This window comes from Physeter macrocephalus, chromosome 2, assembly GCF_002837175.3.
Source record: "Physeter macrocephalus isolate SW-GA chromosome 2, ASM283717v5, whole genome shotgun sequence".
Lineage (NCBI taxonomy): Eukaryota > Metazoa > Chordata > Mammalia > Artiodactyla > Physeteridae > Physeter > Physeter macrocephalus.
This window is the reverse complement of record NC_041215.1, coordinates 55,529,785-55,536,545: the sequence shown is the minus strand read 5'-3', so window position 1 is coordinate 55,536,545 and position 6,761 is coordinate 55,529,785. Positions and strand designations below refer to the sequence as shown.

Sequence of the window (6,761 nt, the reverse complement as noted above, 5' to 3'; positions counted from 1 at the left end):
ATGGGGATATATGTATAGCTGATTCACTTTGTTATACAGCAGAAACTAACACACCATTGTAAAGCAAGTATACTCCAATAAAGATGTTAAAATATATATATATATATATATATATATATATATATATATATATATATGGTCTGTGTCAGACCCTAGAGGCCCATCACCCTTGAGAGGAATGGCGAAGTCAATTTTTTAAAATTGGAAGAGTAGGGATAACATCCTGGACCATAGTACTCCACAGGGTGCTCCTCTACCTTTGAGGTCTTTGCAGATATCCGGCCTACTTTTTCTGTTTCTTTTTGATTTTGGGCCAAAGCCGGACAGGGGACTGTGTAGGACAGGGTGTAGCAGCATGCTTGAGCAATGCTATTCCTCAGAAAGCTGCCAAGAGAGACAAAGAAACAACTAAGGGATGTGGGACCAAGGTTAAATAACTACGTTTCTATAATCCTGATATACTAAAGGTACTCCTGGCATTATATTTAATGTTTTAAGTTTATTGGGAATCAAATACATGTGAAGCACTGTAACAGATACTCGGGGCTCAGACATAAAGAGAACATCGTTCCCCTAGCTCAAGGAGCTTACTGTCTGAGAGGTGGAGGGTAGGGAGTTGGGCAGTCAGGTAAACAGGTAATTAATTACAACACTGAGTGACACCAGCTGTGCTAGGGCTAAGTACGGAGTGCTAAATGAACACAAAGAAAGAGCTAGTCCAGTTTTCAGGGATAGAGAAAGGGGGAAGCAGGATACATCTAAGGATGTGCAGAGGTTACACAGGCAAAGAAAGGTTAGTAGGAGACCTGAAACCTTACCTAATCCATGCAAATGATCTTAGTTCCAAAAGATTAATATTGAAGATTTTATATTTATCTGGCAATAATAATCCCAATATGGTACTCATTTTTAGCTGGTAAGCAAGCATAAAGGCCTCATTTTGTTAGACCTGTTAACCTTGAGATGTCATAAGTGATGAGGCATTAATGAATATTTTCCACAGGAAGATCTGGATGCCTGCCCGATGTCTTAAATAGAAAATGATGCCCTGACATCCAGATAAGCAAATATTGTTCTGTAGAATACTATGAAAGAATGATAATTCACTTCAGTAAGAAAGTGATATTAGATGTGACTGCATCAGAAGCAGAAGCTAAAACAAACAAGATATGGATGAGGGAGCCTTTCTCTATAGATAAAGTAGTTCAAAACTGTTTGGAAGTATATCCTTTAATAAAAGTATGTCTTAAAATAAAAGAAGTCCATAAGTGATGAAAATAAGATGACTGTTGTGCTAAAGTTATTCTGGCCAAATGTATAAATAATACTGGCTGACATCCTACCATCTTCTGGGACTTTATACATACACATATTAACTCACTTAGCCTTGTCACAGCCCTGTAAGTAAGTACTACTACTTTTTCTTTTCTAGAGTTGAGGAAACTGAGGCAAGAGAAATTAAATAATTTTACCTTCCCTTTTCCTGTATGATAATTAATTTCCCTCTTTTCCTACTTTACTTTTCTTCTTAGTATTTATCACTATCTAACATACTGTATTTTACTATTTAACCTATTATTGTCTGTCTCCTCTGATAAGAACATAAGCTCTGTGAACATATGGATATATTAGTCACCATAACAGACAAAAACCCTTGCTAATTAAAAACACTTTTTAAAATTGAAGTATAGTTGATTTACAGTGTAGTGCCAATCTCTGCTGTACAGCAAAGTGACTCAGTTTTATACATATAGACATTCTTTTTAAATATTCTTTCCCATTATGGTTTATCCCAGACTAATTTGTGCTTTGGGCTCAATAGCTTCTTGAAGGCTGGCTTTGTATCGCAACTTTTTTCACTTCTCATAGCACAAAGTATAGAATCTTACACATGCTGGAGTCAAAAATATTTGTTGAGTGAATGATGAGTGTAATTAATCAGTAAGGATATACAGAGCCCTTGCCATGTATGGCACTGCACTTGTCACCATAAATGGGCAAGTACAAAATACCATCAGTGTTCTTAAAGAACTTAGGAATAGAAACAGGTAGACACAAGAGGAATACCTGGTGTACAATATAAAAAGTCCTCACATTTCATTACTTCCTTTGTTCAATCATATAATGATGCCTAAAAATGCTTATTCACCACTTCTCTCAAGACATCCTAGTATTCTAATGCATTAATCTTTCTTGGAAATGCCGCAACTGTTCACAACTCTATGCCTATGCACATGTTGTTCCCTGGGCATAGAAAGATTTCCTCTCACTTTCTTAAAGCAACCTTCTGTCCTTTAACTAAATTCCAGGGTCAACTCCTCCATGAAGCCTCTTCCAGTCTCCTGCTTAGAGTTACTATCTCATTCTACAGTATTGCTTACATGCATGTAACAGCCCTTACCATATTCTGTTTTATGTAATTACATTATCAGGTACTGGGTATGAAAACAGTGTGCTTTGAGTTGAATTATTTGTTTTTCTCACCTAGAGAACTTTTTTTTTACTCCCCTAAAATATAATCACAAATAGAAAAGTTCTTAATGATATGTTAAAACCAATCAGTGATACACAAGGTGATTAATTGTAGGTGTGTATTTATTTAACCAAAATCAAATGAAGGCTGAATAGAATCTACTCTTCTTATTTTATTTTCAGCTCAACTTTTGGATTCAGAGACTATTTCCAGTGTCGAAAACAGTATCTGGCACACAGAAAATTACTTGTTGAATAAATAAATGAATGCCTGTATACAAACCATGGCATTAAATGCTAAATGGCATGGCATAAACTAAAGGTACTATAGGAACTCAGAGATGAGATAACACATAATAGAAAGAACAATGAACTAACAGAGTTTGATATCTACAATTTTCCAGCTTATAATTTTGAGCAAGATATGTAACCTGAGCTTTAAATTTTCAATTTGTTAAGATTAATGGACTGAACTAGATAAGTAGTTTTCAAATTATTTTAGTTGTAGATCTCTTTTGTCTAATAAAATCTAAATGGAACTTCTATTATAAAAAGCAGAAAAAGTGATTTGTTGGTAATAATTCATTTTGGAAGACCAAATTATAATATTACTTATTAAAATCCATCAATAAGAATAATGGGCTATTTTGATTAATAAAACGTATGAAACCAAGGGATATAGGTGACAGTTGCAATTTAAGTAATCTTCATCAACAAATTTATTTCTGTACTTTGTTTTGGTTTTATAATATTGAGACAATTCTGATTACCACATAAAAGCTATTGTAAATGGCAACTTTTTTGAAAAATAGCAAATTTGGCTTTGGCAATATTAAAATCGCTGCAATCAAAATGGTCTAGAAGCTTGAAGGGAAGTAAAGAAAATCCTGTTTCCAAAGTTGAATGACTATATCTAATCATTACTCATGTCTCTGGTCATGAATACAAAATATGGGTAAGAACTACCAAAAACTTAAATTAAGCAAGAAGACTTTCTTTAATACAATATTATCACATTAATTTGCCATTGCAGAATTGTTAAGGAGTGATAAGGATACATGGCAGGAAGACTCCTCTATGTTGTATTTGTATTTATTTAATGGAGCATACATATGCTGCAGCTACTCTCTTGCTTGCATAATTTGATTTGGAGATATAACAATGGATTCAAGTTTTTAAAAAAGGCCAACAAAAACTTAAAAATAAAAATGCATACTCATAAGAAGTTCAAATATCTACAGGGAAATTGGTGGCAAGGCTTTAGTCAGCAGTTCATAAAAATATAAACTAGCAGCACAGTTTATTTTTGTTTCATGATGTGTTCATGTGTTACAATTTGGTATAACACATGTGAGTGGGCATGTTATTTTTATGACTGTGTTAAAATACTTAATATAATTTAAAAATGTAAATTTGTGTCCAACGTTTGGAAAACTCCGAAGAACCTCCTCTGAGCTAGATGTTCTCCTGGTCATTCCAATGCTATCGTTTCTACATAAGCTAGAAAAGCAAGAAATACTTTATAAAGATGACGTCAATGTTTTCAACTCAATCTTATATATGTTTACTGAGATTAGATACCCGTGGGATGGGGGAAGGGCCTGACCAGATTGAAGTGGAGAACTCATGCTAGGGAGTATCAGAAATACAGCTTTAAAAAACATGTCAGTCTTCCTAGCATAGGATGAATCTCTATGCACATAAAGCTAAAAACAGCTTTGGTATCATAGATCCATGACATTTCTAACATAAGCATTGCTGGTCTACAAGTATCTTAATTTACAAATGCAATTTCATTCCTATGTATTTATTTTCTGATAATGACATCTGTCAGATGGAAAATAACTTTTCAGTGATTTTGCCTTTACTTACTTGAAGAACATATTCTGATTTGAACTACAGAGGAAAGTCTCTTAACTGACCTCCACATAAACAAATCACTGAATTAATCAAAACAGCATTTCCACTTGAAAACAGGCAAAAGCTTACTTCTGCCCTTACCACCTGAATTATATGCTTTTGAATATCAGTTGTGTTGTTTCCAAAGCTGTCTGAGTCAATAACACTTGCTGGTGTCATTTAGGAATTTAATAAAATATTTTGTAAACAAATGAAATATAAATATAAAAAGAGAATGACTGTTTCCATGAAAATTAAGTTGAAAGCATAACTTTTAATACCCGCCTCTTAAAAAGTGAGGTTGAACAAGATGGAAAAGAGCAGAATCTTGGGGGGAAAACCCTAAAAATTGTGGTTAAGAGCACGAATTCTGGACCCAGACTGCTGAAAGTAAAATTTCAACTCTACCTCTTGGTGTGTGACTTAGGGTAAGTTACATCTCTGTTCTTCAATTTTCTCATCTGCAAAATGAAGATAATACTAATATCTACCACACAGTGTTGAGCAAATTGAATAAGTGAAGATTTGTAAAGTACTTAGCTCCTGGTCCATAGTAAGCTTTATGTAAATATTTGGTAAATAAATAACAATAGCTGGCCATAAAGGAAATCTCAATGACTCCAGACAAATGAAATCACACACAATTATCATCTGATCAAATTTCCATACAGAACGTCATAAGAAAATGATATCCCCAAACATCCCTGTATTTGTAAATTTAAAAACAGTCACTCATATATAGGTAGCGGTGAAAGCCAATTTCAGGTCAATGATCATGAATTTATGGCAGAATCCAAAAGGTGAACTTATTCACCAGAACATGACTTATCAGACAAGACAGCAATATGGACAGAGCTGGACCTCTGGCTTATTGAGTATAGGCACAGAAAAAACAAAACCAAAACAGATTATATGGTTTTTGCAATTTAATATCAAACTACTCTAAAAAATATACACAAACACTCACATAGAGTGGGGCAAGAGAGAATGATAAAGGAAATATGGCAAAATGTTAATTGCTGAATTTGTGCGAATAGAGTTCTTTGCACTATTGCAACTTCTCGGTAAGTTTGAAATTATTTCAAAAAATGTAATAAAAAAAATAAAATAGGACTATGGTTTTGAAGAGGGGTGGGCAAAAGATAGAGGGGCAATGAAGTCTGAGGTATGGCACTTGTGTGACTGAAATATGGAACACAGAATCTAAGCTGGAATACAGGTTTATATGAAGTTAAAGGACATGCAGTACAGGTATCAGGGGAGGAGGAAAGGAACTGTGAGTATATAAGGCAGGAGAAATAGTCTCATTGGAAGGAGTTAAAATGGGGAGACAAAACATAGACTTTTGAAGATTATAAGGCAAAGTGATTAAATGCCCAAATAAATAAAGGAGAAAGAAAAATTCGACTTCAGGTCAGAAAAGATTAATATAATGGGCTATTCTACTTTCAAGTTGCTTCTCTACCTTGTTAATTCCCCTAGCCCCATATATTGGTTGGAGTAACTCAAGCTTAAAGAACTGTTCATTTAAAAAAAAAAGAAAAGAAAAGAAAAAAAAGGAAGGAAGGAAGAAAGAAAGAAAACTCCAATCCATCTTGTGTGAATGGAGGACTAAATTTGGGAGAGGGATAGGTAGAGAAAGATAAAACCTTCTGGAGAAGTTGATAAAAATGTGTCCCTTCTTAGGTGTTTATGTGGAATTGGCTTGGTCTTGAATATTTAGTAAGACATATAACTATTAAATGAGGTATGATTAATAGAAATAAAGAAATAAAACTGTCAGTACTTGAAGTCAACATGATCATTTTCCTAAAGAACCCAAACTGGAAAATTATTAGAACCAAGGACAAAGGTATTTAGAAGGTAGCTAAGTATAAAACTAACATACAAAAACAAGAAAGGGAAAATTGCCCTATCAAATAGTAAAACATATTAAAAAGTTGTATTACTGGTACAAGAATAGGCAAGTAGTATAACAGAAGAGACTGGCCACAAATAAACCCATAGATGTGCAAATTTAGTTGATGATAGAGGTGGCATTTTATTTTATTTTTTTTTTATGAGGTGGTATTTTAAATCAGTAGGAAAGGGATGGCCAGTTCAATATATGGCATTGGGACAACTGTATACTCACTTGGGGAAAAAAATGAGTTACTTTCATAGCTCATGTAATTTACAAAAATGCATTCCAGATGATTCAAGACTTAAGTCAAAAACAAAAACTAAATCAAGCTAAAACATAAATGCAGTAAGACAATATAAAAGAATATGTTTATTTGAACTATATTTATGAAAGCCTTCTAAAGGAGATACAAAAAGCAAATGCAATAATGAAAAAGACTGTTAGGGCTTCCCTGGTGGCGCAGTGGTTGAGAGTCCGCCTGCCGATG

General features: G+C 33.8%; 1 protein-coding gene across 17 annotated transcripts in view; it reads right to left on the bottom strand.

Annotated features, from left to right (window-relative positions):
- The window catches only part of MBD5 (methyl-CpG binding domain protein 5), a 421,526-nt gene that overhangs the window by 67,486 nt on the left and 347,279 nt on the right, over window positions 1–6,761 (bottom strand). Inside the window, exon 1 of one of the 17 annotated variants that reach the window (XM_007119396.3) lies at window positions 4,780–4,833. The exons of the other annotated variants lie outside the window; for them this stretch is intronic. The gene's annotated coding sequence lies outside the window, so the exon portion shown is untranslated. Of the gene's footprint in view, window positions 1–4,779; window positions 4,834–6,761 lie in introns of those variants that run through there. 17 annotated transcript variants of the gene reach the window in all.